The 22,161-nt window shown below is 50.6% G+C and overlaps 2 protein-coding genes across 8 annotated transcripts in view; one reads left to right on the top strand and one right to left on the bottom strand.

Annotated features, from left to right (window-relative positions):
* Positions 1-22,161, bottom strand: part of ZNF7 (zinc finger protein 7) — a 322,126-nt gene that overhangs the window by 152,762 nt on the left and 147,203 nt on the right. The window lies entirely within an intron of this gene.
* Positions 14,547-22,161, top strand: part of ARHGAP39 (Rho GTPase activating protein 39) — a 140,154-nt gene continuing 132,539 nt past the window's right edge. For 3 of the 6 annotated variants that reach the window (XM_073018556.1, XM_008001978.3, XM_073018555.1), the window contains exon 1: positions 14,548-14,731. The gene's annotated coding sequence lies outside the window, so the exon portion shown is untranslated. Of the gene's footprint in view, positions 14,732-22,161 lie in introns of all 6 variants that reach the window. The other 3 variants (XR_012093809.1, XM_073018557.1, XM_008001977.3) reach the window with 2 other exon arrangements.

Below are 22,161 nucleotides of genomic sequence, written 5' to 3'. Positions count from 1 at the left end.
AATCACTTGAACCTGGGAGGTGGAAGTTGCAGGGAGCCAAGATCACGCCACTGCCCTCCAGCCCAACCTGGGAGAAAGAGTGGACTCTGTCTCAAAAAAAAAAAAAAGCTATTACTCAAAATCAGGAATAAGACCAGGACACCAACCTACATAATTTTTGGTCTACATTTGCTATGGACAGAATTATGTTCCCCCAAAATTCGTATTTGAGACTCTAACCGTCCATATGACTTTACCAGAGATAGGGCCTTTGTGTTAGTCTACTCTGGCTGCCATAACAAATACCACAGGTTGGGTGGCTTAAAAAATAGAAATTTATTTTCTCATAGTTCTGGAGGCTGGAAGTTTGAGATCAGAGTTCCGGGATGGAGAGTTTCTCAAGGGGTCTTTTCCTAGCTTTCAGAGAGCTGCCTTCTCACTCTGTCCTCATGTGGCATGGAGAAAGACAGGCCTCATTTCTAGTGTGTTGTCTTGTAAGGGCACTAATCCCATCGTGAGGACTCCACTCTCATGACCTTTAATTCTAATCACCTCTCGAAGGCCCTGTCTGCAAATGTGATTACAATTGGGGTTGGAGTTTCAATATATGAATTTCAGGGTGACACAAACATTCAGTCCATAACAGCCTTTAAGGAGGTGATTAAGGTTAAATGAGGGTTAGGCGCTGTAACTTTTGCCTGTATTCCCAGCATTTTGGGAGGCCAAGGCACATGAATCACCTGAGGTCAGCAGTTGAGAGCAGCCTGGACAACGTGGTAAAACCCTGAAACCCCATCTCTACCAAAAATACAAAAATTAGCTGGGTGTGGTGGCAGGCGCCTGTAATCCCAGCTACTTGGGAGGCTGAGACAGGAGAATCACTTGAACTCGGTATGCAGAGGTTGCTGTGAGCTGAGATTACGCCACTGCACTCCAGCCTGGGCGACAGAGCAAGACTCCAACTCAAAAAAAAATTGGCTGGCGGCAGTGGCTCACACCTGTAATCCCAGCACTTTGGTAGGGCGAGGCAGGAGGATCATGAGGTCAGGAGATCAAAACCATCCAGGTTAACACGGTGAAACTCCGTCTCTACTAAAAATACACAAAATTTGCCAGGCACGGTGGTGGGCACCTGTAGTCCCAGCTACTCGGGAGGCTGTGGCAGGAGAATGGCGTGAATCCTGGAGGCGGAGCTTGCAGTGAGCCAAGATCGCGCCACTGCACTCCTGCCTGGGCGTCAGAGCGAGACTGTTTCAAAAAAAAATTTTTAAAGTTAAATGAGGCTGGGTGCGGTGGCTCAAGCCTGTAATCCCAGCACTTTAGGAGGCCGAGATGGGTGGATCACAAGGTCAGGAGATCGAGACCATCCTGGCTAACATGGTGAAACCCTGTCTCTACTAAAAAACACAAAAAACTAGCCGAGCGAGGTGGCGGACGCCTGTAGTCCCAGCTACTCGGGAGGCTGAGGCAGGAGAATGGCGTGAACCTGGGAGGCGGAGCTTGCAGTGAGCTGAGATCCGGCCACTACACTCCAGCCTGGGCGACAGAGCGAGACTCCGTCTCAAGAAAAAAAAAAAAAAAAAAAGTTAAATAAAGGCATGGAGTGGAGTTCTGATCTGATAGAACCGATGCCCTTAGAAGAGGAAGAGACACTGGAGTGCTCTCTCTTCCCCCACCGCCGCTCCGCCCGCCGTGTGACAACAGTGAGAAGTTGGCCATTTGCAAGCCAAGAAGAGGGCCCTCACCAGAGACTAAATCAGCTAGCACCTTGACTAGGCACCTAAACCTTCAAAACCGTGAGAAGTAAATTCTGTTGTTTAAACCCCACCAGTCCGAGGTATTTTGTTATGGCACCCTGAGCAGACTAATACAACATTGTTTGGTAATCCTTACGAAAACAAAAAGAAATACGATTTGCATATATGCTGATAAAGAAAAGACGGATTCTTTTTGGGCAATGATATGATTGTCTGCATAGAAGACACTATTAGGATTAATATGAATGTTTGTTAAAGTTACTGAATACAAGATAAGTATGTAAACACGATAGCTTTCCTCAATAATCATTAAGTAATAATCACCAACTTGAAGTGGAAATGAGAAAATAGCTCATTCACAGTAGCAACAAAAACTATAAAATGTAATATTTAGTAATTATAAAGTAAGTTGTAATAAATTATGAAGTGTAAAACCATATCGGAGGACATAAAAACAAGATTCGAAAAAAAGATGTCCATATTCTTGGAAGACTTAATATACTAAAAAGTAAATTCTTTCCAAATATATCGAAAATATGTATACAATTAACATACCTCTAAGTTGACACCCGGTAATTACATCTTTCATAGGATATAGTCAGTTTAATTTACATATGGAAGAAAAATTTTCAAAACTAGCCAGGGAAACTATAAAGGATTAGGAGGGAGGATTTGCCTTCCAGATTAAACTAGCCTCTAAATCCTGTGAAAACAAAGCAATGTGGAATTGGTCTAAAAACAGACAAAAAGATCAAAGACTAAAATGGAAATCCTAGAAATGACCCCAAAACAGAGGGGAATTCACAAAGGCGGTATTTCAGTTCAGTGAGGCAAGGATCATTTATGTATGTGTGTATTTTGTGTGTGTGTGTGAGGCAGAGTCTCACTCTGCCGTCCAGGCTGGAATGCAGTGGCGTGATCTCAGCTCACTGTAACCTCCGCCTCCTGGGTTCAAGTGATTCTCCTGCCTCAGCCTCCTGAGTAGCTGGGATTACAGGCACATGCCACCATGCCTGGCTAATTTTTGTATTTTTAGTGGAGACGGGGTTTCACCATGTTGGCCAGGATGTTCTCTATCTCCTGACCTGGTGATCCACCCGCCTTGGCCTCCTAAAGTGCTAGAATTACCGACATGAGCCACCACACCCCGCCAAATTTAATTTTTAAAAGTTCAAAAATATAATAGAAAGATAGATTTAAAATGAAAGGATGGGCTGGGTGCGGTGGCTCACGCCTGTAATCCCAGCACTTTGGGAGACTGAGGCAGGTGGATCACCAGGTCAGAAGATCGAGACCATTCTGGCTAACATGGTGAAACCCCATCTCTACTAAAAATACACAAAAACTAGCCAGGCGTGGTGGTGGGTGCCTGTAGTTCCAGTTACTCGGGAGGCTGAGGCAGGAGAATAGCGTGAACCCAGGAGGGGGAGCTTGCAGTGAGCTGAGATGGCGCCTCTGCACTCCAGCCTAGGGGACAGAGCGAGTCTCCGTCTCAAAAAAATAAACAAAAAAATAAATAAAAATGAATGGATGCTAGATGGTACAATCCAAATAGCCAATAAACATGAAAAAGATGCTCAACCTCACTAATCAATGGGCAACTTAAAACTAATGTGTGAACAATAACTATCACTTCTCATTCATCATATTGGCAAAAATGTAAAAAGCAATAGCACTTGGTGCTGATCGATTGTACTCTGTTGCAATAACTCCTGCCTACAACATCCCTGCCCACCCATGAGATTTGCAGTGTCCCTCCTTATGGAAGGAGAAGGCCCCCCTGTACTGATGATGTTGCTTTGATCAATAAAACAGCTGCCACCTTTCAGCAGCCTGAAATGTTATAAGATTCCAGCATGGCTTTTGCTGCACTGCCATGAAAACAGCCGGTCCAGGACAGACACTCTATAGTGCTGACACCAGCATGAAGATCTTTAAAGAGCAGGTGCATAACACAAGTAAGGCCTGAACCTCCAATGTCGAAAATCTCTGAGATCTGGGAGTTGTTACTACCTGCACAACTCAGCGAAAGCTGACTCATATGGGGGGGAATGGCATTAACACACAGTTGGTGGCAAGGTACATTTCCACAGGCACTTTATGAAGCAATCTAGGGGCATTTATGAAATTCACAAATGCACCTGTCCTTGGGCTGAGCTGTTCCACTCTGGGGCATCCATGGAAACGGGAGCCAGTGCATAGGCTAAGGCCCAGGGATGCACATGCAGCGGGGAAAATGGAAACGGTGAACTTTCATTACCCAGCTTCTTGGTGACCCTGTAGTCCCCACTCCCCACCACCTACACTGCTGTGCCACCAAGGCTGGCCTCCCTTTGGCTCCAGCTCTTGCTGCTCTCCCAAGTCCGCTGCCACCCGGCCCCTGCCCCACGCAGCCTATTCCTCACAACCACCAGAATATTTCCTTTAAAACACAAGTCCCATCCCCCACCCCTCCACTCACTCAGGTCCGCGGGTCCTCGCCCTCCCTTTCCTTCTCATCTCTGAACATGGAGTCTGCTTTTTATCCTCGTGGTAGGCCTCCAGTCATTCCTGCCCCAGGGCCTTTGCACTGCCTTTCTCCTTTGCCCTTGCTATTTGCTATTTGCTCGGCTCAGCCCTTCCCTCCCCTCTGTTGTCTACAAAGACCTCTTCTCTGCAGCCTCCCTGTCTCTGTCCCCACTTTGCTTGACTTGTCCCTCCTGCACTTGGCTCCATATGGCAGCACTGCGTGACACACTTACTTATTTGTCTTTCCCAAACTTTCTAAGTGTAAACTCCTGGACGGCAGGGACATTCCTTTTCCATTTAGTGCTGTACCCCTGGTGCCTAAACCAGTGTGTAATCAGTATTTGTTTAATAACTAAAACCAGAACAAAGCCTGCTTTCATTGGGAAACAAATCTCTCAAAGAATTTTACGGCTGGGCAGCCTGGCATGGTGGCTTACTCCTATAATCCCAGCACTCTGGGAGGCCGAGGTGGGCGGATCACAAGGTCAGGAGATCGAGACCATCCTGGCTAACACGGTGAAACCCTGTCTCTACTAAAAATACAAAAAATTACCCGGGCGTGGTGGCAGGCGCCCGTAGTCCCAGCTACTTGGGAGGCTGAGGCAGGAGAATGGCATGAACCCAGGAGGCGGAGCTTGCAGTGAGCCTAGATTGCGCCGATGCACTCCAGCCTGGGCGACAGAGCGAGACTCCTCAAAACAAAACAAAAAAAGGCCAGGCGCAGTGGTTCACGCCTGTAATCCCAGCACTTTGGGAGGCCGACATGGGCAGATCACAAGGTCAGTTCGAGACCAGCCTGGCCAACATGGAGAAACCTCACCTCTACTAAAAATACAAAAATTAGCTGGGCATGGTGGCACATGCCTGTAATCCCAGCTACTTGGGAGGCTGAGGCGGGAGAATCACTTGAACTTGGGAGGCGGAGGTTGCAGTGAGCCAAGATGGCGCCACTGCACTCCAGCCTGAGCGACAGAGTTAGGCTCCGTCTCAAAACAAAACAAAACAAAAAAAAGCCCAGGCGAGGTGGCTCATGCCTGTGATCCCAGCACTTTGGGAGGCCGAGGCGGGTGGATCACCTGAAGTCAGGAGTTCGAGATCAGCCTGGGCAACACGGTGAAACCACGTCTCTACTAAAAATACAAAATTAGCTGGGCGTGGTGGCACATGCGTGTAATCCCAGCTACGCGGGAGGCTGAGGCAGGAGAATTGCTTGAACCCGGGAGGCGGAGGATGCAGTGAACCAAGATCGGGCCATTGCACTCCAGCCTGGGCAACAAGAGTATATCGCTGTCTCACCCCCACCAAAAAAAGAATTTTACAATACACATTTTGTTCTCTTCTCTTCCTCGTGTTTTTATGATGGTTTAGCTAGTTCATGCATCTGGGTTTGGCTTATGGGGGCCAAGTGGAGCGTTAGTAGTGAGGTGGATTGCAGGCCCAGCCCTGAGCTACACAGTCCCAGTGTGAAGAGCAAGCCGGTCCACAGCACCCAGTGAGCACCTTTCTCAGTGGTCCCTGATGTCACGTCTAGGAGCAGCCACTGGGGATGACTTTGAGGAGGATTTATAGTTAAGCAAGTAATCAAGTAATCACTTCATTGTGGGACCTGTGTGGGCCCACATGCTTGTCCTGGGGCTGCCCCCCGGCCATGCTGGCTGGACCAGATGACTGTGGGTGCACAGCCGAGGGGCTGACATCTGTCTCCAGCAGAGACAGAACCCACCCCCACTCCTCCTTAGGCTAGTAACATACATCCCATTTAGTGCCAGGGTTGGTGCCAAGAGACTCCATAGAGCTGGGGCAGGGCATGGGGGAGCCCCTGCATGGAGAAGCTGAATAGTCAAATGAGGGTGGGGAGGGAGCGGAGGGAGGGAAGAAGACAGAGAGAGAGACATAGAGAAGGAGACAGAGAGAGGGAGAGGAGAGAGACAGAGACAGAGAGAAAGAGGGAAGTGGAGGGGAGAGAGAGCAGGGAAGCCAAAGGCTGTCAGGAGACAGCAGTGCCAGCCCTTTCCAGGCCCTTTGTCAGCCTCATGCCATCTGCTTGTAAGAAGCTCCCATGGCTTCCAGTGAGTTCTCTTCACTTTTAGGAGCCTGTGTAGCTTCTACTTGTGAGGGAAATAATGTACAGAGTGGTCCATTTCCATGACAAAGTGCCTTGAATCGGTTTAGGACAGCAAACTACAGAAGAAACAGGATAAACTAGGCCACTGCTTGGATAGCCAATGCCTGCTTCTTGCCCCCCCCCGCCCCACCCCCCGCGCCCCCTCCTCCCCCACCCGCCGCTTAATTGCCCTCACTTGATCCAGAGAAGTTTAGTCTGAGATGAAAGTTTAGTGGCCTGCAAAATAGCTCCTTTGTCTGTTCTTATCAGCCTTCCTAGCTACTTAGGTCATAAATCAAATACTTAAAGAGCCCCTGAGCAGACTAGCATTGCAATGCATTGTGGGCTGCAACAAAATGCAGCAAGACAACCCTAAAGAAAACACCTGCAGCCTCTGCCCAACAGTCAACAGGTGACCTCCAGGAAGACTGTGACCCCACAGCGCTCAGCCTATGAGGAACTGGGGAGGGACCTGCGCACTAGGGGATGAATCGCTTGTTGTGACTGTGCTGGGTGTGCCTGCCTACCAGATACCCGACCTTGCAAGACCATCATTAAAAGTCTCACTTTCGCTGTTCTCTGGGTCTCTAAGTCCTTTCTTTGGGTTTGGACGGGTGAGTTTGTTTCTCACACTTGCAATCAGATGATCCCAGACCAAAGACATTGGCATTTTAGGTGCGGATGCCCAAGCAGGACATCCTGCTGGGTTCCAGCAGACACAGGGCAGTCATCGTGGATGGTCCACAAGGACCTCAGAGTCAGCTCTCTCCTGGATCCACGTGAGGAAAGGGCTCCAAGTAGCTGTCTGTGGGGCTTCCTGAGCCAGCTGTGCCTGCAAATCAATCCTGTTTCCCCAGACACAGTCACTAGTTGAGGAAGTGTCCTGAGCCAAGGTCTGCACACTGGATTGTCACCTGGGGAGCAGGGAGGTGAGACTCAGGGAGAAGAGCTGCCAAGAGAGAAGCTGAGTGGGTAGTGCTGTGTCTCCAGTGCCAGCCCAGCAGAGCGGCTCGGTCTGCTTTGAGGAGCCCCACATGAGTGCACCTGGGACTGGCCAAGCAGGCCAGGGTGGCAGAAACCAAGGCCACCAGGGAGGTTTGCAGGTGGCTGGACACACTTGATCTTCCTCCCTGTCCCTCAGAGCCCACCAGCAAACCCCGTTACTCAGCATCTGCTGGTTTGTGTCCTCTAACCTGAAAACACTATGTGTCTATAATCCATCGAAACGTTCCCTCCAGGTCTCCTGCTAAGAGTGGGTTTAACCAGAGGAACCAGCAGGAAAGACTCACCGGAATCCAAGCAGGGCCAAAGAGAGGGGCCGTAGGGTGTGCACCCAAAGGGCATTCAGTCTCCCTGGGAGGGTGCGCCAAAACTTCTGGGGTGGCCCCACCTGTCAGACTCCCTCCTCCTGCAGGAAGTATGCTCCTTCCCATCTGTTCTCCTAGTGGAGTCCCTAGTAACGAAGCTTTAAAAAGAGACCAGCCCAAGGGAAACTCTTTACAAAGTACATACCCAACAAAAGATTTGTATCCAGAATACATAAATAGCTCTCAAAATTCAACAATGAGAAATCTAACTTTTAATTTTTAATTTTTTTTTTTTTTTTTTGAGATGGAGTCTCGCTCTGTCGCCTAGGCTGGAGTGCAGCTCACTCAACTCACTGCTCTGCCTCCCAGGTTCACACCATTCTCCTGCCTCAGCCTCCTGAGTAGCTGGGACTCCAGGCGCCTGCCACCATGCCCAGCTAATTTTTTTTTTTTGTATTTTTAGTAGAGATGGGGTTTCACCATATTAGCCAGGGTGGTCTCCATCTCCTGACCTCATGATCTGCCTGCCTCGGCCTCCCAAAGTGCTGGGATTACAGGCGTGAGCCACCGTGCCCTGATTCTCTTTTTTTTTTTTAAGAGACAGGATCTCACTGTCACCTAGGCAGGAATGCAGTGGTGTGATCATGGCTCACTGCAGCCTCAACCTCCCAAGCTGAAGTAATCCTCCCACCTCGGCCTCCTGAGTAGCTGGGATTACAAATACATGCCATCATGCCTGGCTAATTTTATTTTTTTGTTTTTTGTAGAGATGGGGTCATACTATGTTGCCCAGGTTGGTCTTGAAATCCTGGGCCCAAGCAATCCTCCTGCCTTGGCCTCCCAAAGTGTTGGGATTACAGGTGTGAGCCACTGTGCCTGGTCAGAAACTCAAAATTTTTTTTTTTTTGAGACAGAGTCTCACTCTGTCACCCAGGCAGGAGTGCAGGGGCACAATCTCGGCTCACTGCAACCTCCTCCTCCCAGATTCAAGCAATTCTCATAGCTCAGCCTCCTGAGTAGCTGCAATTACAGGAGTGCACCACCATGCCCATTTAATTTTTGTATTTTTAGTACAGACAGGTTTTCGGGTTTTTTTTGAGTTAGAGTCACACTCTGTCACCCACACTGTAGTGCGGTGGCGCGATCTCGACTCACTGCAAGCCCCACCTCCTGGGTTCATGCCATTCTCCTGCCTCAGCCTCCCGAGTAGCTAGGACTACAGGCGCCCGCCCCCACACCCGGCTAATTTTTTGTATTTTTTTAGTAGAGATGGGGTTTCACTGTGTTAGCCAGGATGGTCTCCATCTCCTGACCTTGTGATTCGCCCGCCTTGGCCTCCCAAAGTGCTGGGATTACAGGCGTGAGCCACTGTGCCCAGCCAGATGGGTTTTCATCTCTACTAAAAACATGGCCAGGCTGGCGTCGAACTCCTGGTCTCAAGTAATGCACCCACATCAGCCTCCCAAAGTGTTGGGATTATAGGCATAAGCCACCACGCCGGGCCAGAAACTCATTTTTTTTTTTTTTTTTGAATTGGAGTCTTGCTCTGTCACCCAGGCTGGAGTGCAATGGAGCAATCTTGGCTCACTGCAATCTCCACTTCCTGGTTTCAAGTGATTGAACCTTCTGCCTCAGCCTCCTGAGTAGCTGGGATTACAGGCCCGTGCCACCACGCCCAGCTAATTTTTGTATTTTTAGTAGAGGCGAGGTTTCACCATGTTGGTCAGGCTGGTCTCACACTCCTGACATTGTGATCCACCTGCCTTGGCCTCCCAAAGTGCTGGGATTATAGGCGTGAGCCACTGCGCCCAGCCCAGAAACTCAATTTGTTTAAATGGACAAAATAGCTGGGCAAGTTGGCTCATACCTGTAATCCCAGCACTTTGGGAGGCTGAGGCAGGCATATCACTTGAGCCCAGGAGTTCGAGACCAGCTTAGGCAACATGACGAAACCCGTCTCTACAAAACTACAAAAAAAAAAAAAAAATCAGCTGGGTGTGGTGGTGTGTACCTGTAGTTCCAGCTACTTGGGAGGCTGAAGCAGGAGGATCACCAGAGCCAAGGAGGTCCAGGCTGCAGTGAGCTGAGATTATACCATTGCACTCCAGCCTGGGCAACCGAGCAAGATTCTGTCTCAAGGAAAAAAAAAGGGGGGGGGCAGGTAAAAGATGTGAACAGACATCTTATAAAAGAAAATATAAGAAGAGCAAATAAGTACATGAATAAGTGTTCAACATCGCTAATCATTAGGGTAACAGAAATCAAAATCACAATTAGACATCACCTCACACCCATTAGGATGACTACTATTAAAAAAACAGAAATTAACAAGTGTTAGAGAGGATATGGAGAAATTGGAGCCCTTATGCACTGTTGGTGGGAATGTAAAACGGTACAATTTTGCAGTGGCTCACACCTGTAATCCCATCGCTTTGGGAGGCCAACGTGGGCAGGAGGTCAGGAGTTCAAGACCAGCCTGACCAACATGGTGAAACCCCATCTCTACTAAAAATACAAAAATTATGCGGGCCTGGTGGCAGGCACCTGTAATCTCAGCTACTGGGGAGGTTGAGGCAGGAGAATCGCTTGAATCTCAGCTACTGGGGAGGCACAAGTTGCAGTGAGTTGAGATCGTGCCATTGCACATTAGCCTGGGCAACAAGAGTGAAACTCTCTCTCAAAAATAAATGAATAACAATTGCTGTGAAAAAGCTTGGTGGTTTCTCAAAAAATTAAAAAGAAGCCAGGCATGGTGGCTCACACCTGTAATGCCAGCACTTTGGGAGGCTGAGGCCGGCAGATCACCTGAGGTCGGGCGTTTGAAACCAGCCTGGCCAACATGGTGAAACTCCTTCTCTACTAAAAATACAAACAATTAGCCCGGCGTGGTGGTGGGCGCCTGTAATCCCTGCTACTCGGGAGGCTGAGGCAGGAGAATCGCTTGAACCCGGGGAGGCGGAGGTTGCGGTGAGCCGAGATCATGCCATTGCACTTTAGCCTGGGCAATAAGAGCAAAAAACTCTATCTTAAAAAAAAAAAAAAAAAAAAAAAAAAAAAAAAAAAATTAAAATAGTCAGGCGCAGTGGCTCACAACTGTAATCCCAGCACTTTGGGAGGTTGAGGTGGACAGATCACTTGAGGTCAGGGGCTCAAGACCAGCCTGGCCAACCAACTTGGTGAAACCCTATGTTACTAAAAATACAAAAATTAGCCAGGTGTGGTGGTGGGTGCCTGTAGTCCCAGCTACTCAGGAGGCCGAGGCAGAAGAATCACTTGAACTGGGGAGGCAGAGGTTGCAGCAAGCCGAGATCACACCACCGCACTCCAGCCTGGGCAACAGAGTGAGACTCCTTCTCAAAAAAAAGAAAAAAAAGATGGTTAAGATGGTAAATTGCATGTTATGTATTTTAAAGACAAAAAACAAAAAGAAAACCAAAAGACTGGCCACAGCAGCTGTTAGTGAGAACACAGAAGCTGTGACTTGCGAGAGCTGCTAGGAGTGGTGTGGTGGTTTCTTAAAAAATCAAACTTCTTCTTCTTTTTTTTTTTTTTTTGAGATGGAGTCTCGCTTGATGCTGGAGTGCTGGAGTGCAGGGGCGCGATCTCGGCTCACTACAAGCTCCACCTTCCGGGTTCACGCCATTCTCCTGGTTCAGCCTCCCGAGTAGCTGGGACTACAAGTGCCCACCACCACGTCCGGCTAATTTTTTGTGTTTTTAGTAGAGACAGGTTTTCACCATGTTAGCCAGGATGGTCTCGATCTCCTGACCTTGTGATCCGCCCGTCTCGGCCTCCCAAAGTGCTGGGATTACAGGTGTGAGCCACCGCGCCCGGCCAATCAAACTTACTTCTAGTTAAATACGTGTAGGAAAAAATGTCAAACTTGCAGTCACCCTGCGATGTGCCAGGCGAGCCCTGGGCACCTGCCTAGGAGAGGAATATGGATGTGTAAATACCCCAGTGTGGCCCAGGGATCCTGTAGCAGGACGAGCCACAGACAAACCTCCTCAGACACCGGATTAAAGAAGGAAGAGGTTTATTCGGCTGGGAGTGTTGGCTGACTTGCGTCTTAAGAGCTGAGCTCCCTGAAAAAGAAATTCCTAGTCCTTTGAAGGGCTTAAAACGCTAAGGGGTCCACGTAAAAAGGTCTTGATAGATCGAGCAAGCGAGAGGAATGTGACTGGGGGCTACATGCATCAGCTAACAGAACAAAAAGTTTTACAGTGCTTTTCTCATACAACGTCTGGAATTTACAGATAACACAAGTAGTTTTGGTCAGCGGTTAATATTACTACTATTATTTTAACCACCAGGGCCGTGTGGTGGCGCCAAGGTCGTCTAGCTATTTATCTTACTTCTGTTTCTTTCCAACTTAGTGCTTTCTCCCTTTTCTCCTGCCTTATAAACTAGGGAAAAGGGGAGGTGGGAAGAAGTTGGGAAGAACAGCAGAAGTGCTGGTCTCATTCCATAATCCAACTTCGTTTTTCTTCCTGTAGCTCACAAACAGAGGGTCTATTAAACAATAGACCTTTTTCTGTTAGTTTTGATGTGTGGCTTTGATCAAACTCTTTGCTCCATTCCCTTGCATGTTTCTGGGCCTGTGAAACAACCTGGCTCTGGAGTAGACCTTAATCTCTGGCAGGGTCCGTCCCTGTTCGTGTCCTCCTTCACAATTGGATGTGCTATTTTTAGGTCTATTTTATTTTGTGCATTTTTTTTTTTTTTTTTTTGAGACGTAGTCTCACTCTGTCATCCAGGCAGGAGTGCAATGGTGCAATCTCGGCTCACTGCAAGCTCCACCTCCCGGGTTCATGCCATTCTCCTGTCTCAGCCTATAGCTGGGATTACAGGTGCCCGCCACCACACCTGGCTAATTTTTTTGTATTTTTGGTAGAGATGGGGTTTCACCATGTTAGCCAGGATGGTCTCATCTCCTGACCTCGTGATCCGTCCGCCTCAGCCTCCCAAAGTGCTGGGTTACAGGCATGAGCCACCGCACCCGGCCTATTTTTGTGCAATTTTTAAAATATGTTGTTATAGTCCTCAAAAAATCTTGCTGGAATTTAGATTATTAACATTTTGGATTTCTGTATAACTTTAGGAAGAATCGACATCTTTACTATGTTATGCCACTTGGTCCATGAGCATGGTATGTTCCTCTATTTATTTATTATTAATTTACTTTCTGAGACAGGGTCTTGCTCTGCTGCCCAGGCTGGAGTGCAGTGGTTTGATCACAGCTCACCACAGCCTCGATCTTCCCAGGCTCAAGTGATCCTCACACCTCAGCCTCTTGACTAATTTAAAATTTCTTTTTGTAGACACGGGATTGCCCTATGCAGCCCAGGCTGGTCTTGAATTCCTGATCTCAAGTGTTCCTCCACCTCAGTCTGGAAAAGCGATGGGATTACAGCCGTGAGCCACCGCACAGGTCCCCATCCATTAGACGGAACTTTAGGTTTTCTTTTTAAGTCCTTAAAGAGTTAAGTGTCCTTGGCCAGGCGTGGTGGCTCACGCCTGTAATCCCAACACTTTGAGAGGCTGAGGTGGGTGAATCACTTGAGGTCAGGGGTTTGAGAGGAGCCTGGCCAACATGGTGAAACACTATTTCTACTAAAAATACAAAAAGTTAGCCAGGAGTGGTGGTGGGCACCTGTAATCCCAGCTACTCAAGAAGTTGAGGCAGTAGAATTGCATGAAACCCGGAGGCAGAGGTTGCAATGAGCTGAGATCGTGCCACTGTACTCCGGCCTAGGTGACACAGCAAGACTCCATCTCAAAAAAAAAAAAAAAAGAGTTACATGTCCTCTATAAATATTTTGTATATTTTTAATTACTTAAGTGTGCGGTCACGGGGGCGAAAAGTGCTCCTCTTAAGTGTGTGGTCACAGGTTCAAGGTGAAGGCAGTCAGCCTGGATGTGTGATTTTCTTCAGCAGTCATGAAGAAGAGTTAGGCTCGCCCAGTTGGGTTTTCTAGTGAATATAGTGGAGAGGGAGCGGGAGGAGGCGAAAAAGCAGAGCCCTGTGTGTGAAGAGTGAAGAGTGAAGAGTGACGACGGCCCAACAGGGAAGCGCGGGCGGCGAGACAGCCCAACGGGAGATCTCCCCGAGGCGGGAGAGTCTCTGCAAGGCGAGTGGGCTGCAGGGCAGGAGGTGGAGCTCCAGGAATGACTTTTGCCGGGGGCCTTTCAGCCCTTTGCGGCTTCTCATGGTTGAGGACCCAGGGAATGTCTAGGACTGAAGGGTGTGTGCCCCCGTCTTCTACTGTCGAAGCTTCAGGCTGTTTAGCCTCCATTTCTTCAGAAATGCCAGTCAGATTTAATTTCCAGAAACGCACATGGCACTAAGAGAATCTAGAAGACCAGGCTGAATGCAGATTAGAAAATGCCGAATGTAGCACTAGTCGAGCTGCAGCTGAGTGAACTACCGAGTAAAGGTGACAGGGCTAAAACAGTGAGAATAATAGGAGGTTGAGAGACACGAGCCCGCCACAAGGACTGAGGAAAAGGGCAGCCCACGTTTTGAGGAAGAATGGCTGCATTTCCAGAGTCGAAGAAAAGTGAAATCTCAGACTCGGGAAGCCCAACGTGGTTTGAGAGGGCAAAATTACACCAAACCACACTGAGACATGTCAGATGGTAATTGCTCTGCACCAAAAGAGAAGGGAAGACTCCACTAACTCACACGGTAAGTCCGCCCGGGACGCCTCTGGCGCGGCGGCGGGGCGGGGCCAGGCGGCTCCCAGCATGCCGCGCGCACCCTCGGCGGGACTCCGGCTCCCGGCATGACGCGCGCCAGCGCATGCGTTCTGCGGCCTCGCGAGGCAGCGCCCCCTGGCGGCGAGTGGGGACCGCCGCGGGGGCGGAGCCGGAGGCGGGGGGTTGCGCTTGGTGACGGGAGGACGCGCGGCCGCCGCGCACTGGGCCGGCGGCGGCGACGGAGGACGCCGACAGCACGGGCTGCCGCGGCAGCGGCGGCGGAGCAGCAGAGAGGCCGGGGAGCGGCGGACGGCTCACGCGCGTCGCGCGGGCCGGGATGAGGGAGTGTGGCGGCGCGGCCCGCGCGCAGCCGGCCGGTGAGAGCGCGGGCGGCGGGCGGTGGGCGGCGCGGGCCGGGAAGATGGCGGAGGGGCCGGCGCTGCGGTCCCCGTGGTCCTGGCCCAGCCTTGGCGGAGGCTCTAGGCCCGGCAGCGCGAGGAATCCAGGCCCGCGGCTACTGCAGCAGCGGGAGGGGCGGTGACTGGGCCCTGGAGGGAGGGGGCGTGGGTGTGCGGGGCCAGGACGGGCGGGGGGCGCCGAGGCGCGAGGGGCCGAGGCCGCACGGGGCCCGGGTGCGCGCCGACGGGCCGGGCTGGGAGTGTGAGGGTGGGTGAGTGCGCGTGTGCCCGACCCGAAGTGGGTGTGACTGTACCCCTGTCCAAGGTGGGTTGTGTCCCTGCCCTAGGTGGGTGTGAGTGTGCCCGGCCCCAATGTGGGTGTGGGTGTGCCCCTGTCCACGGTGGGTGTGAGTGTGCCCGGCCCCAGGGGGGTGTGGATGTGCCCCTGCCCGAGGGGAGTGTGAGTGTGCCCCTGCCCGAGGGGGGTGTGAGGGGACCCGGCCCTAGGTGGGTGTGAGTGTGCCCCTGCCCGAGGGGGGTGTGAGAGGACCCCGCCCGTGGTGGGTGTGGGTGCACGTGTGCCCAGCCTGAGCTCCGGCCCCGGCCGCATTCCCGGGCGCCGTCGGAGTGGGGACAAGGTGGGTGCCTGCCGGTCGGGGCTGGTGCCGGCGTCCTGAAGGGCGGCCCCGGTGCAGGGCTGCGGTGCGCTGCGGTGCAGGCTCGGGCTTTGTCCCCGGGGCGCGGGGAGCGGGCATGGGCGTCTCCAGGTGGGGTCATGGCCGCCTGCGGGTGGGCTCCGCGGCCTCGCCTCTGCGGCAGGCGCGGGCTGGGGCTCCGGCGCTCGGAGCCTTCCCTTCCCCGTTGTCCCCCGAGCTGGAATTCCCTCAGTTGCTTCCCAGTTGCTGGAGTGCTGTGGGTGGAGGCAGCGTTCCGTGCCGCGGGCCGCGAGCGAGGCAGGCTGTGCATTTTGGGGCCCAGGACGTTTTTTATTTTAAAACGTGCAGCCGGCTCCTTGGCAGCTGTGGGTGTGTTCCGAGCCGCTTCCCACCAGCAGCTGCTGTGGGCGCTGCGCAGCTTCGGAAACGCAGCCGGGCCCCCTCCCCCTCAGCTCTGTACGGGTTTAACCAGACCTCCAGTGACCTCTGCTGAAAAACCTACAGTGGCGAGGCTTCACGTGCCACCTGGTGCAACAATACGTAGATTTGCCTTTTGAAGCCAGTGAGAGGAATTGGACACTGCGTCCTAGGTGCCCTCTGTGAACAGCAGGTGGTTCCGTCGGCGGCGCCCGATCCCCAATGAGCAAGGTGCGATTCTCGCGCCAGGGGAGGGAAAGGCGATTTGATAGGAGGTGTGGCTGTAAATCGAGGAGATTCATTCCATAAACCGCCCTGGGCGCAGGCTCTGTAGCCATAAATGCTTGGAGTGAATGAAGGGGGTGGTGCCTCGCTCCCTGTCCTTGGTCTCGCCAGCTGTCTTGCTGAGAGGCAGGGGGCAGAGTGGACAGGAGGGCGGGTTCTGGAGCCAGGGTGCCCGCCTCTGAGGCCCAACTCTTCTGTTTACTGGCTTCGTGGTCTTCGGCAAGGTCTCTGTGCCTTTGGCTTCTCGTCTGTAAAATGGGAACACTAATAATATTGGTCTCATAGAGTTGTCGTGAGGACCCAGTGAATTAAGACTTGTGAAACACTTTGTTCCTGGCACACTGTGTTTTAGAAAGTTAGGAATTGCTGTTACCGCCAAGAGCTGGTGCTTCCGGGGTACAAGTGCGGGTCAGTGCGTCTTCAGTCTCCCCAGCACTGCCAGTGTAATGTAAACTTCCAGTTGACATTAAGCTGGAAGTCTGTGGCGCTGGTTTCTTACACAAGAAAGCTGAGGTCATATTTGGATGAACACATGTTTATAAAGATAAAAGAGAAACAAGCCTCACATACTTAGATGAATTATTATGTAGGATTGTTTTAAGACGTTCTTGGAGAAAAATGGCCAGGTGCGGTGGCTTACTCCTGTAATCCCAGCACTTTGGGAGGCTGTGGTGAGCAGATCACTTGAGGTCAGGAGTTCAAGATCAGCCTGACCAATATGGTGAAACCCCGTCTCTACTAAAAATACAAAAAAAAAAAAAAGAATATTTTTGTTTTATTTTATTTATTTATTATTTTTTTTTGAGACAGAGTCTGGCTTTTGCCCAGGCTGGAGTGCAGTGGCGCGATCTTGGCTCACTGCAAGCTCCGCCTCCCGGGTTCATGCCATTCTCCTGCCTCAGCCTCCTGAGTAGCTGGGACTGCAGGCACCCGCCACCACGCCCAGCTAATTTTTTGTGTTTTTGGTAGACACGGGGTTTCACTGTGTTAGCCAGGATGGTCTCGATCTCCTGACCTCGCGATCTGCCCGCCTCAGCCTCCTAAAGTGCTGGGATTACAGGCCTGAGCCACTGCGCCTGGCAAAAAAAAAAAAAAAAAATTCTTAGAGAAAAAAGTTTGGCACTTATTGTCCTTGGGGTCATGTAAGGTTGTTGTTGACAAAAGTAAGATTTAAAGTAATGCTCTCTGAACTAAACTGCCAAGCCTTTTTTTTTTTGACATGGAGTTTCACTCTTGTTGCCCAGGTTGGAGTGCAATGGTGCAATCTTGGCTCACTGCACCTCTGCCTCACAGTTTCAAGTAATACTCCTGCCTCAGCCTCCCAAGTAGCTGGGATTATAGGCATGTGCCACCACGCCAGGCTAATTTTGTATTTTTAGTAGAGACGGAGTTTCTCCATGTTGGTCAGGCTGGTCTCCAGTCTTGAGCTCCCAACCTCAGGTGATCCGCCTACCTCGGCCTCCCAAAAGTGCTGGGATTACAAGCATGAGCCACCGTGGCCAGCCAGTTTTTTCTTGTTTTTGAGACAGGGTCTCACTCTGCTGGCCAAGCTGGAGTGCAGTGGTGCGATCATGGCTCACTGCAGCCTCAATCTCCTGGGCTCAAGGCATCCTCTCACCTTAGCCTCCCACGTATCTGGGACTACAGGTGTGTGTCACCACAGCTGGCTAATTGTTTTGTTTTGTTTGTAGAGATGGGTTTTGCATGTCACCCAGACTGGTCTCAAACTCCTGAGCTCAAGTGATCCACTGGCCTTGGCCTCCCAAAGTACTGGGATTACAAGCATGAGCTACTGCACCCAGCCTGCCATTGTTGTACTTCTCAATATTATCCTTGCAACAGGAGAAGTGATTTATTAAAATAAACATTAAGTGACAGGGAGGACATAACAGAAAGTGAGAAGGTGGAATCACCAGCAGTGTAACATTCTGCTGCTAAGCTGTTGTGAGAAGTAAGATTTAACTTGCTTCAGAACGTAGTGGAAAGATTCCGCATATTTCTCAAGGAGATGATCCTCCTCAAGTCTGGTCACCTCTTCCCTCTGTGTCTTAGCTTTACCTTAGAAAATCGCATCTCATCGCCTTTATATTGTGTGACACAAAGATTAGGGAAAACCCTTCCACCTTTAATAGCGTGTTTTGAGATTTGTGACACTTAAGGTGAGAATATTTAATGTTTGGATAGTGGTAACAAAAATAGCCTAAAATAGATTTTTAAATGCCCATCCCAGCTTTGTCTCCTACCTCTATGCTGGGATGGGCTGTGGAAGCTGCATGCTACATGGAGAGTTGGCATGTCCTTGAACAATTTGTCAACAGCAGTTCAGAGAATGCAGCCTCCTGGTAGGCTTGTACCGGTTTCTTTGGTGCTGTTGAAAAAAAATCCATGAAATATGCTCTTATACTGAGACACCTACTAGCAAAGCCCCTCTGCTGTGCCTCTTTGCTGACTCATGGTCCTGTGTCATAGACCTTATGCGCTGCGTCTCACAGTTAACTTTGCAGGTGTCCTGTAAAGACACCACAAGGCATGGCTCAAAAGAGCAGACTGTGGTGTTCAGCCTGTGGAGCAGACTCCCTTGCAGAGCTGGACAGACTCCCTCGCAGAGCTGGACTACCCTGCCTTGCCTGTCTCCTGTCCCTTCTCTTTACCTTTCTTCAGCAGGTGAAATCCTTACCCTCCAACATCGGCTGTCTCTGCTGCCCCTGTGCTTGCCTCATTGTGCCTTTTATCCGCCACTTAGACTTGTTCCCAAGTTTATCTGACAAGTCTTCGCTGTGCCCTGAGATTGAGTCTGACCCTGACTTCCATGGCCTTGCCACACTGTTTCCACCCGCTGGGGTCCTCCTCCTCAGCTGGTCTGCATGCCAACTCCGCTGCCACTTCTGCTGTGTTTGGTATCAAGACACCTGAGACCAGGATTTTGCAGGGTTTGTCTCTCCTAAAACTCGTGTTGATCACTGGTGCCTGCCATCCTGCTAACCCCCTGAAATGTGATGGTGACAAAGTAATTTTATTATCATACATCTGTGAGTTTTGTCAACATGAAATAGCACCCCCCTCAGTTGATAATCTTGTTATGAAACTCATACCAGTCTTTGACACAGTTTGTGTATTGTGAAAAGAGATTAGTGGCCGCTATTAGGCTTCATTGGGTGGAATTTTTCTTGGTGCAACATTTGGTGTGAGTTTCCGCTCCTTTCTTCTGAGTTTTTGGAATTCTGTGGGAAAATCATAATATTTAGCATTAATAATATTTTTTGAATTTTTTATGCAAGTGTTTTCCAACTATTGTTTTGCAGTTTTAAAATTGAACATCTAATTTATGCTCAGTTGTACTTACATTGTAGTGCCACAGACATGCTTTCAGGGAGCTTAAAAAGAAAAAGTCTGCTACAGATATGAGTCCTTCTGTGATTAAAGGCCTAACCAGTGCTCCAGACCAGGGGTCAGTACACTACAGCACCACTAGCAGACTACTCTGCCTGTTTTTGTAAATAAGGTTTTATTCAACAGCCACACCTGTTTATTTCTGTATTGTCCATGGCTGCTCTGGCTGAACTGACTCCTTGTGTAGAGGCTGTGTGACCCACAAAGCCTAAACCCTGTGTTATCTGGCCCATTTACAGAAGAGTTTGCTTTAGAAGTTTAAAGGGGAGATAATTGCAGGGGGCTGCAGCAGTGAAGGGAGGCTTCAAGGCGAGGTGGTCTTGTAGCTGAACCGCACACAGTGGGATGTGAAGAGTGGAGAGTAGGGACATAGCACTGCAGACACAAGTATTTTCACATTTTGGGGACAAAGGTGAGAAGGTTGGTTATGTGTGGTTTCTAGCGGTTTAAAGGTTGTGTAAGGAATAATGGAATAAAGGAATAATGGGGGATAAGGGTCGTAATGAGAAGGTCTTTGAATTCCAGTTAAAGACTTTAGATTTTAATTTTCTTTTTTTTTTTTTTTGAGACAGAGTCTTGCTCTGTCGTCCAGGCTGGAGTGCAGTGGGGCTATCTCAGCTCACTGCAAGCTCCACCTCCTGGGTTCAGCCCATTCTCCTGCCTCAGCCTCCCAAGTAGCTGGGACTACAGGTACATGCCACCATGCCTGGCTAATTTTTTGTATTTTTAGTAGAGATGGTGTTTCACTGTGTTAGCCAGGATGGTCTCGGTCTCCATAACTCGTGATCCGCCCTCCTCGGCCTCCCAAAGTGCTGGGATTACAGGCGGGAGCCACTGCGCCCAGCCTAGATTTTAATTTTCTAGCTAACAGGGAGCCACCACAGGCAGCTTTGTGAGCAGGGGATGTCCTGATTAATGGTTTAGGGAGATTTAATTGGCAATGTCCTGTAGGACGGATTGGTGACGGAAGAAATCCAAATCCGGGAGTTTATTGGACAGCTTTCTCTAGGGCGAGTTGCAGTAGCAACCCCAGCACTGCAGCGCTCACAGCAGCAGAGGTGGATTCCTGCTCACATTTCATTTTCTTGTGACTCTTTCCCAAGAGTCTTCATTTCCAGACCCAGGAGCAGGCCCTATTTGGCACATGCTGTTTTTATGGCAAGAGAGTGGCAGAAACCTAGTGTCTTTTCCAGCACCATCCTGGACTGGCGTCTCAGGGTCCGTGGACCAAAGCAGGGTGTGGCCCACGGCCTTCGTGTGGGGAGGGTGCACCCCTGCTCGGACGCTGTGCTGAAGAGAGCTGAGGATCCCGCACCTGTTGTCTGGGCCGTCTCACCATGGCTGAAGGTGCAGCTGGACGTCACCCCTCAGCCTCAGACACTGGAGGCTGGAGCCAGCCTCCATGCACGAGAGCCCCTGGGGTGGCTCAGCCTCAGCACCCACATTCACTTCTGGCCTCAACCCTCTGGGGCTTTGGAACCTCCATCAGCTTGGTCCCCACCTAGAAGTTTGGCATGCTGGGTCCTCCTCTCAACTGCCATGTGGTGCGGCTCCAGGTCCTGCTGCTAGTTCCCCCTGAACAGTGATCAGAACCCCTGCCTGAGCAGGGCTGTGCCATGTCCTTCCTGTACTAGGCTGTGCCTCCTGGGGCTCCCCTGCCCCAGCCTTGAGCCACTCCGCTGTCTCTGCCTCATAGCTGCTCAGATGATATACGTAGGGCAGTGGTCTCCCTGGGGGTCATTCTGACACCACTCCCCATGCCCCTGCTACATTTGGCAATATTTGGAGACATTTTTGGTTGTCCTAACTAGGAGGGGATGGCCAGGGCTTTGTGGAGGCCACGGATGCTGTTGAAATCCTACAGTGCACAGGATGGCACCAGACTCGGAGCGTCTGGGCGAGTGAGTCTGCTGCCCGGCTCTCCTCCCTGGCTCCCCAGTGCCTCCTGGACCATGCTCCACAGCTCTGCGTGACCCCAACTGACTCTGCTCTCCAGAAAAACTGCCATGTGGTCATGGGCCAAGCCTTGCTTGGCGTCCCTCCTTCCAAAACTAAGCCAAGCTCACTGGCTCCTTTAGTCCTTTGACTCAGACTCAGGTAATGTCCGCAGGAGCACCTCCTGGATCCCTGCCTTGTCCTCAGGTGCTCCACCCCCTCCCGTAGTGCTCTAGGTGGTGCTTTTGGTCACTGCACAATCGCATAATATTTTCTCCTCTCTGAACTGAGAATTCCTTGAGGGTAACAGATACATTTGTATTTCCTTTTTTTTTTTTTTTTTTTTTTTTGTGGAGAGAGTCGGGGTGGGTTGCCCAGACTGGAATGCAGTGGTGTGATCACAGCTCACTGCAGCCTCCATCTCCTGGGCTCAAGTGATCCTCCCCCCTTGGCCTCCCAAAGTGCCGGGATTGTAGACATGAGCCATGGCACCTGGCGGTTTGTGTTTGGAATGTCTTGCTGTCGGTTGCAACATTTTCTTAGAGCATGGGCTTCAGTAAAGATGATTGGGTTTAGAATGGGGAGTTGCCCTCAGAGAATGGCTGGTGCGGCAGTGGGAGGGACTCCTTGACCCATTTCCCATGTCGGCTGCTTCCAGCTTCCTGGGCCTCTCTTGTAACTTGCTTTCCTAAGTATAAATGTCTTGATTCTCACAGATTCTCTATT

The sequence above is a fragment of the Chlorocebus sabaeus genome, chromosome 8 (genome assembly GCF_047675955.1).
Source record: "Chlorocebus sabaeus isolate Y175 chromosome 8, mChlSab1.0.hap1, whole genome shotgun sequence".
Taxonomy (NCBI): domain Eukaryota; kingdom Metazoa; phylum Chordata; class Mammalia; order Primates; family Cercopithecidae; genus Chlorocebus; species Chlorocebus sabaeus.
The sequence above is the reverse complement of the archived record's forward strand: the minus strand, read 5'-3'. Positions and strand labels throughout refer to the sequence as shown.